This window comes from Bombus impatiens, unplaced genomic scaffold, assembly GCF_000188095.3.
Source record: "Bombus impatiens unplaced genomic scaffold, BIMP_2.2 scf_0582, whole genome shotgun sequence".
NCBI lineage: Eukaryota > Metazoa > Arthropoda > Insecta > Hymenoptera > Apidae > Bombus > Bombus impatiens.
In genome coordinates this window covers 1,553,191-1,562,693 of record NT_177001.1, presented here as the reverse complement: position 1 = coordinate 1,562,693, position 9,503 = coordinate 1,553,191, and the positions used below count along the sequence as shown (strand labels likewise).

The 9,503-nt window shown below is 35.8% G+C and overlaps 1 long non-coding RNA gene across 1 annotated transcript; it reads right to left on the bottom strand.

The window, feature by feature from the left end:
* Positions 1 to 4,637: 4,637 nt before the first annotated feature.
* On the bottom strand, positions 4,638 to 7,406 carry LOC117151993. The gene is made up of 2 exons (XR_004462191.1): positions 5,759 to 7,406; positions 4,638 to 5,669 (listed from the first exon to the last, which is right to left on the bottom strand). It is a non-coding gene; the product is annotated as an uncharacterized LOC117151993 (long non-coding RNA).
* Between the last annotated feature and the right edge of the window lie 2,097 nt (positions 7,407 to 9,503).

Sequence of the window (9,503 nt, the reverse complement as noted above, 5' to 3'; positions counted from 1 at the left end):
TACAACTTCACCGTTTAGTTACACTGTTCCAAATAATTTGAATATTTTGCAGAGTTTCGTGAAATATGTGGTGAATATTTTTATATAAGATCGACCCCAGACATTAAAACAATAGAAATGTTATTTACGGATTATTTTTCATGTTATAAACAATAGTACTTTACACCAGAAATGAGTATTAATTAGCTGATGGACATTTCTCTCTATCTCATTTATAATTCATATTTCTCAAGTTTTCTCATTGTCTTGATGTCTGATATTCTATAAATTAGTATTAATATCCCTCAAATATTATGTGACACCTTGTATATATATTTTACATTGTTTTTAATAAATAAAATAAAATATATACATATATATATAGAGAGAGATAGAAAGAGAAAGAAAGAGAAAGAAAGAGAGAGAGAGAGAGAACACCAGACACAGACTTCAAGTACTAACTTAAAAAAGAACTAGCCAGATGGCGAGATCGCCCAGTTCGACTTTCTATTTCGGTCGTCTCGCCGTGCTGTGCCATTCGTTTCGGCCGTTGGATATTTTTAAAAGGTTTCAGACTCGCCGGCATGGCAGACCCCTTTCTCGCGTGGAATCTCCTTGTGCGGCATATAAACGCGGTCCCGCCATATTTTCAAGCGTCGCGCCTCGCGCGCAACTTTCTCTTATCCTCGTAACTCACGGTTCATGAAACGTCGTTCGTGCTTGGGTGGAGAACATCGAGGCGAATTGATGCACCGTAAGGAAGGGTTGTCGTTGCATCGAAGGTCGATACTCGAAACTTACTACGTATGTGCCATGCGCATAGATGTTACTTGCCTTGTCCTTAGGGAGTTTTGTCTTTTGGAAAGAAAAATTTTGGTTTAACAAGACCGTAGGACGATGAAGCACTACCAAATGCAAATTTAAAAAAAACAGCAAAATGTATTCGTTTGTCCGAGGACACAATCTGTACAAGTTCGTCCGAACAAATTTTCATTTGTCTACCCTGTGAGAAAAAGTTATCATCAAATGAAGATGAAAAAAATGTGACATCGGCGCATCATTAAGTTCTTCATTGATTTTTAAATGGTTTTCCCAAATCAACGAAGAGTAATTTCACCAACCTCGACATCGTATGTATTAATTGCAAATAAATTCCAACATAGTAAAGATTTTATATATACTTCATAAGAATTAGAATTCTTTAAATTAGTCACCAATGAGCAAGCATCGACCAATCAGATCGCTCGAACGATATTTGATCCAATATCTGTCAAATATGGATCAAGTGGTTTCTATTCTTCTCTAATATTTAGAGAGCTGGTCTACGCAACAAATTAGATATCGACATAACCATATGTTTCTAATCCTATGCAAACAATACTGGAGACAGGAAATAGTATGAGTCATTGTATACATACATATAGTCAATGCTTCAAACAGCCATCTTGGTTTAAGCACTTGGTCATTAGTAATTGGATCCCTTGTATTTGTCGATCGTAAACGATCTTCAACGAATCTCTTTTCCTGCAAATCTTAACACCCTCCACAATTCAACCTCCCCTCTCTTTGTCCCAATTTCGATGGTACAACACACTAAGTTAAATATTTGACGCCATATATTTCTTTTCCTTCTTCATTTCCACTGAGCCGTGTCTAATCTGGTCTCGAGGGTTTCAGACGTGTCCCTTGCACCTTTTCCTTTCAAATAACGAGTCCGTTGTTAATTTCACGTTCTTTTTTCCTCGGCCTTATCGCTTTCTCTTTCACAATGGAATCGAAAAAACTTTTCCCATTCGTTACGCGTAAGTGGTGTTCGGTGCTCGTCTATCGAAATTCGAGGAAAATGTAAATTTGGGAGATTTATATGGTACTTTCGAAGGAATAAATTAGTGTTTGGTGATAGTGTGAGAAAATGAAATATTTGGTAAAGATCGATGTGAAGTTTCTAACCTTAAAGGTTAGTGTTGGTAAGGTTAGGTTGTAATATTTAGTATCGTGTTATGCTTATCGTACTAGTTTATCTTTAGGGAGATAACATTTGCTAAGTTCTGAAAGGTGAGACAAAGGTTACCGAAGGTTGTAGACGGTCATAGTCTAGAGTTGCAAATACTGAAAATTAGCGGTGAAAATAGTTCAACAAAATTTATAACACATGATTAGATCGCTTAAGTTGTGAATGTATCGAATTCAAAAGTCATCAAAAGTTGGATCAGTATTTTCAATGGAACTTTTGTAACCATAATCCCAACATAAAATCAATTCATAATAATACGGAAATAGAAGTTGTAAATACAATTAAAGGAAGAGAAAAAGAACCAGAAGATTTATTAACATAATTTTATAACCTCAAGAAGTTTCTAGATCTCGATTCTAGATCTCGACCAAACATTGCACCGGATACAGAAAAAGGTTTATTACCAGAACGCCGGTTTTAAGGTACGACCATGACGATCATTAAAAGCAGCAATTAAAAGCGTATGACAAAGCGAACGGGCAAGAAACGGTTTACATTTATGATAAATCAACGCGTGTCATAGCGAGCTATAAATTGCATTGCGTTGAGAACACGCAGGTATAAAACTACTTCGCCAGCGAATGTTTTTACCAACTGTTCTAAATTTTATGCGTATGCGCTGATTTTTATGTACATTAATTCTTGAAAGTATCCTCTCGTTATTCCTAATGACCTGGACACCATTTAATCTTCTTAAATTTTATGTAATTTATGTAACAACAATAATAGGATCATACATATGTTAATCATAAATACATTCCATCATTACAAGTCTCCATAATAATTAGAATCTTTTGAACCAATCATTAACAGGAAAAAGAAATATCAACCAATCAGAATGCACGATTAATATTCAGACCAAAACCTGTCAAATATGCATCAAATATTTTTTCTATTGATTTATTTAGTTACCATAACCTTTAAATAATATCAAGTTTCACTTCACACTTAATTCACTCTACAAAAAGGGATAATTACTATATTCCATTAAGATGATTAAGATTAAGATTCCACGTTAATTCCAGTTTTTCGATTCGCCAAGCGTATCAACGGTGTTCCGCAGTACGCAAACGTAAACGTAAATCGAAAGGTAACCACAAAACGATTTACTTAACGCGATAAGCAAGCCGGATATTCTCCGTACCGCGTAAATCTTCGAGTAGCGCGGGAATCGTCGAAGCGTGATACCTCAGAATTCAGGTTTAATCGAGGAGGCTCTTATCTTCGTAATACATTGTAAGCACTGTTGAAAAACGGTCGAAAATGCAACGTAGACGGTGCTTCCCCCACTGACTTTACGATTTCGCGTGGAAACGGACTTACGATGCATGTTTAACGTTAGCATCGTTGTACATTGCAGCATTAGCACGACGCGGTGTTAAATTAACCTTTATCTCGCGAGCGAGCGACAAGCGATGGACGCCAACCTCCACACTGTTATTTCCCACTCTGCGCGTTAACCAAAAACATGGACCGTATTTACATAAATTCTTATTCGTCGGTGGTTTGTTGTCCATTACTGATGTTTTGATGTTAAGCTAGGGTATAATTGCATGAAAATGTGGCGGAAAGCCGATAGATGGCATTGTTGTTATATGATGACCTGCAGTGGCTATAAAAATATGTATAGATCGTTGTATTTATTATAGCATTTATATATTAATTAATCAAGTCCAAATATAATAAGTTTCATATCAGTTGGTACTATGTACTTTTACGTGATTACAGAAATGTAATAACTGAATGAAAATGGAATGAGATATAGAACCTGACAAAAGAATGCTTCATTCAAAAATAAGGGTATGTACAAATACTTTTTGTAGCCATTGTATATTTCGTTATGGTTTTGTTTCATTTCATTCTGTCTTACAGTGTGCTGTCATGTGTAGACATTCGTCGTCTGCTTTGAAATATTCTACAGAAAAATACATTTTGCAAATTTTGTTCGTAGCATAGATTATAGATGAAATATAACAAAGATAGATTACAACTATTTGCATCAGAATTCAACTTCAATTCTGGGTTTGCTTTCAACTTACAAGACTATATATTACTGAATAAATATATCTATAATTTATGTAGAGAAAAAATATTCATAGTTGAATTTATGGAATTTGAACTACAATTTTAGGTTAAACCCATAAAACCGATATTTCCAGTGTTTTATGTATAATTGTAAGGACATACGTATCGCGTATATATACGTTTACACCGTATTTACCGTACGAAGGAATTAGCGAGTCGACAGTAGACGAAGGGCTGCTGCTAATGGGGTCTGACATTGACGAATCTTCAGGTTACGAAGTCGTCAACCGCACAGAGGGCCCTACCGTCAGAGGTTGGCATTGCAGCTAAAGGCACGCTTCACGCTTACTAGCTTATCGCGGTAATCTAAAGCATTCATTTCCGACTGATGAGACGCCTATTATTTCCGACGTTGTAGCCGTAGAGAGTGGGGAGTACATGGTGTGAAAGAAAAGAGGGGAGAGATGCAGTTTGACATCGAATATGTAGTACGAAACGGAAAAATGACGTCTGTTATGGGTACTTTTTGAATGAAAAATACAAGTTGATAAAAAAGAAGAAAATTATTTGGATAAATTGAAGAGAAAATAACCCAATTAACTTTGTCATTTATTTATCACTGAACTGTCACTTTATTTATGATCTATTTCCAATATTGAACATAGATTTTATTTTACTTTTAATCAAATTCCGAATTTTTAATTTATGAAGGAGCCAAGAAAATACATACACATTTTAACCCTTTGGATTTGAGGGGCGACTCTCAGTCAACACGGCGTTCCGTGCTACAACTCCAGTGGCGAGCGAGAGGCGACATCTCCAATTGTTGAAAGTGCAATATTATTTCGTAAATTGGTTTCTTAGCTCTTTATGTTCTTTGTTAGAAAGTGTAAAGTGTTAGACTTTAAAAGAGAGATAAAATATTTAATCCCATATCTCTCCGAAACTATGGTTCCGACAACGTCTCCAACGTTAGTTCGGATTCGACGGTCATGGCAAGAGTATTATAGCTTAGAAACCCTAAAAACTGGTTTTCGGAAGTAAAATTAACTCAAATAAAGATGGACTTTATTTTGAACTGTTGAAAAATAAGATCAATGATATTCAAGAATGCACCTTAGTGAATGCTTTATAAATTATCATACAAAAAAAATATAAAAATTAATATTACAAAATTAATTTTACGCTAGCTGGAGGACACGCGTCACATATACGCTAAATCATCCAAAGTAGTAGCTACGCCCGACCGAAAAAGTCCTCGACTGCAAAGGGTTAACAGAGATTGGATTGAATGATGGAATTTCTTTTGTTGAAATGTGTATACATCTTTTGGCCCCCTAAGTATTCCTTATTGTATTTCTAATTTTTAATTTATTCTCTATTGAATTTCTAACCTACTTTTAATTTATTCTTTGTTATAAAAACAAATAAAAAAGAAGATAAAAAAGGGCTTGTAAAGTAGTAATAGCAGAGAAGTAAGGGCACTTTGAAGTATTAGGTAACCCTGCTGGTAGAGGTAAAAATTGAAGAAAAAAAGAGGGCCTCTGCCGGGTCCCTGATAAGAGGATCCACCTCGGGGAAAAATCACCGTGGCGGCTTGGACAGTAGCACCGGCTCGAGTTTCGACTATTTGTCCTCGAAAGACAAGATCCTAATGGGAAAGTAATCCCTTTCGGGTAAACGCCGGGAGAGATAGGCTGAAGCGCAAGAGATCTAAGGAGATTCGTATTGCATGCTCACGGCAACTTGGATGAGGTTCGTCGTGATCAGGTCCCTGATAAGGATCCCTCTTTTCGTAAAGCTCGCCCGGAATTTGTCTTCAACCGACGTGGTTCAACCGTTGGAACATTTTTCGAACCTGCCAGGGTAGTTTCATCAGGATTAAGACAAGCAAAGATAACCTAAAATCAGGAACTATTGTATATATTGACATATATATGTTTTAAAACGAAGTTTACGGAAATTATGAGAATAACGTAGTTATTAGAGATTACTATGAATATATATTATGAATTTATGGTTAAATAGAAATGAGTAACAATGGATTAATTTCAAGAAAAATGTAAATAGCCTAAGGAGTATAACAGTTAATTCTAGCTGAAAGATAAGTCTAAAAATAAAATGATATAAAAGAATTAAACGTAACATAGTAGTATCTACTACAAATTTATGAGCAAAGACAAATAAAATAAAGAATCAACTTTTAGAAAAATGCAAACAGTCTCGGTAGTGTACTAGTTGGTTACAGTTCACGAATGTAGTTGCAAATCATTGTACAAAACATTTTCACCATCCCAAAATCAGATACATATCAGTTATATTAATAATTACACATGCAAGCTGAATATAACCATAAAGAAATGAAATATGGTTACTTAACAGAATTTTCTCCTTTAATCCTTCGTAATTTAATTTTTTAACTTTGAACTTTTCACTCGTTCCGCATGAGAAAAATTATTTCTTCCACTCATAACCTCAAAACACCGTGCCGCGCGAATCACAGTATTTTCCAACGGACGAAACACCAACGACTTAACCGCAACAGTGAATATGCATGCCGCGGTACTTTAATCTCTAGTGTCGACCGGGAGCTAATTAAAAATCGCAACGCGAAATGCGTTGAAAAGAGCTGCACCACTAAGTAACGGTCCTTGGCATTTCGTGCGGACAAACTCGAAAACTTGCCCCCTAATTGGTGCATCTTCAAAGACTGTCGTTCTCTCTGTCATCGTTCCGTTTCAATTTCCGTTCCGCGTTTCTTGTCACAGCGAAGTCGGCCGTCGTCGCAATAAATCAAATGAGAATCACGGAGTATTCCTTTCGACGAACAGAGTGAGATCTCGAAGTGATACACAAAAATGACTCCTCAGAAAAAGTAATATTATACAACTATGTCGCCTTAAGTGAACTGGATTTTACTTTATTAACCAACCGTCGCTATCTCCACCAATTCTTAAAGCATATTTCTAAGAATGTACCTTCGAGTTCTCCTCTAAAACAATAATTTAGTACGTAATAATAATAAGTAGTAATTGACAAATAATAAATTGAGGATTGTACGTTATAAAATTTTATAACTTTACAATCTTAGTTGTATGGTTGCTTTTGATTTGTGACTGAAATTGTTATTGTAATGCAATAGGGTGTCATTGGTAATTGGTAAAACTGACTTGTAAAATTTCGTAGTAGAAAAGCCTAGTGTTGTGTATGTAAAATAAAGAAATATCTCATCTATCCATATCTCAATATGCGCTGGAAGAAAATTCATAAAAAGATTCTTAAGCAGTTCCTAAAAAGGTTCCTAAAAATATACCGCTTCGAATAACTGGCCAAACAAGTCTTAAACCATGGCCAGTTTGCGAAACATTACTTTACCAGTTCTTTCTCAGCTTACCTCTTATCTGATGTGTCGTTGTTGTTGCCACCGGTACATTCTTAAGCGATTCTTCATTTCGCTTCACGTGACACTGCACGTCACTCAATCTTTGAAATTCGTCATTCGATAAATTTTCGAGTCGCTAGTTCGATATTATTTAACCACTTAATCACTATTTCACCAATGATAATGTCATAAACTCATGCCGGCTTATAGATTAGGAAAAAGTTTGTATTTGAGCTAAACTTAAATTATATAAATTAATTGGATAAATCGATGAATATACAGTTGGTGGTAAATTATATCGATATTTGTCGACGATTTGTTAAATAGAGTAACACGCGAGTAGCGGCACGAAGAGATATGTCAAAACGAGGAAAACGAATAAACACCCACACTTGGTGACACGGCGGTACGTGGCACGCGCCTACGACTGAGAGCAAAGCATTCCGACACTGGGTTCTGACATGAAATCTCGCGTTCGGCCATGTTCGGTGCTGTTCGCCACTACTCGACTCGAAGCACGTGGCGGCTGCCGCGCGACCACGCTGCCTCTTTCCGGTCCACCTTCCTCTACCATAATATATTGTCGGTTTTTAGCCTTTATACCTGTTACATGAATGCGTCTGCCGCTCTCATTTGAACACTTCCATACAATTCATTTAAATATGTAGTCATTCTTTATATATTTTTACATTGTGTAATTTAATATTTGTGAAATCTTTTTCATCTAATTCTTACATGTCGTAGAAGGTTATAATTGTATATAGTACTTTAAAGATATTATTTTAGTTAGTAACTTTTTAGTATTTTAGCTAGTAACATTTTCACTTCTCTAAAGAGCAGAATAAAGAATATACATTAAATTAAAGCTTTTCGTCTAGGTTCCTCTTATTTGTAAGTATTCTATTATATGTGTCTTATGTTTGCTACCCATATGATATAGTAAAAGAATACAATACTAAAATATTACTCGTATTTAAATAATACAGTAATATATGTAGTAATAAAATAAAATAACTAATAAACTAGAATAACTGGTAACTAAATAAATAAGAAATAAAATCTTGAAAAATAAAGCTACACGAAACTAAACTTCAACGCAATTCCAATTTTATTATTTTACAATTACATCACAAAATTCTACCACATGATACTGGGAACCCCAAATCCAAATTTTTGCGTTACAAATACCCAACAACAAAATATCTAGAACAAAATCAATCATTCCAATCAAATTCCATACACGAAAATATACCCCCATTTCATATTCCCTATCTTATATTCCGATAATCTCTGTCGGATCATACAAACTCCCTGAAGAAAACCTGTCTCCCCACTTTCCAACGTTATTCGTGTCTTCCATTTTCAGATAACGATCGCAAAGGCGGTTTGAATATTGGAATACAATACGAGTGATCGTACGAGGGAAACGAACTCATCTTCCGTGGAAAATAGGAAGAATCGCAGCCGACTTCACTGAACCTAGCTACCGGTGGACAGACTGGGAATTATGGGGGCGGGTAGAAGCTACCCCCGCGATCGTGGCACATCAGTATTCACGATGGGTACTCGTTTTCTTGATGAGCTCGCGTCTAACGTATCAACCCCTGACTCCTGAAGAGGCGTCGCGACGTCGGGGCGATTCCTTGGTTATGTAAAGCTTTTGAAATTCAAAAGCCCCATAAAAAAGTTCATCTTCCATAAAAAAGTGGGTAGATGTCCATAACGAGATCGGGACGCTTGTCGATTGAGATGATGGAATTGATGATTTTTCTTGCGTGGAAAGTGGCTGTATGATGGATAGTGAATGTTCTGCAGATTCCTAGGGGAATTTAAGGACGTTTGTCTAGAGCAAAGACTAAGGCGCTGTCCAAGATGTGGAAATTTGTTTATTAGGGAGACTGACAATGAGAAGTGGTCCTGTGGGCGTGGCTTGTGGAATGGATGACAGCATGAGGTGGAATTTAAATTAGAATTTGGAAACTTGAACTTCAGATTGAATATATACATTCAGGTATATATATGTATATTATAATATATTGAACTTACAGGTTTATAAGTTGTCCCCAGTCACTCTAAATTCATATGATTTTTTATCTGAATTTT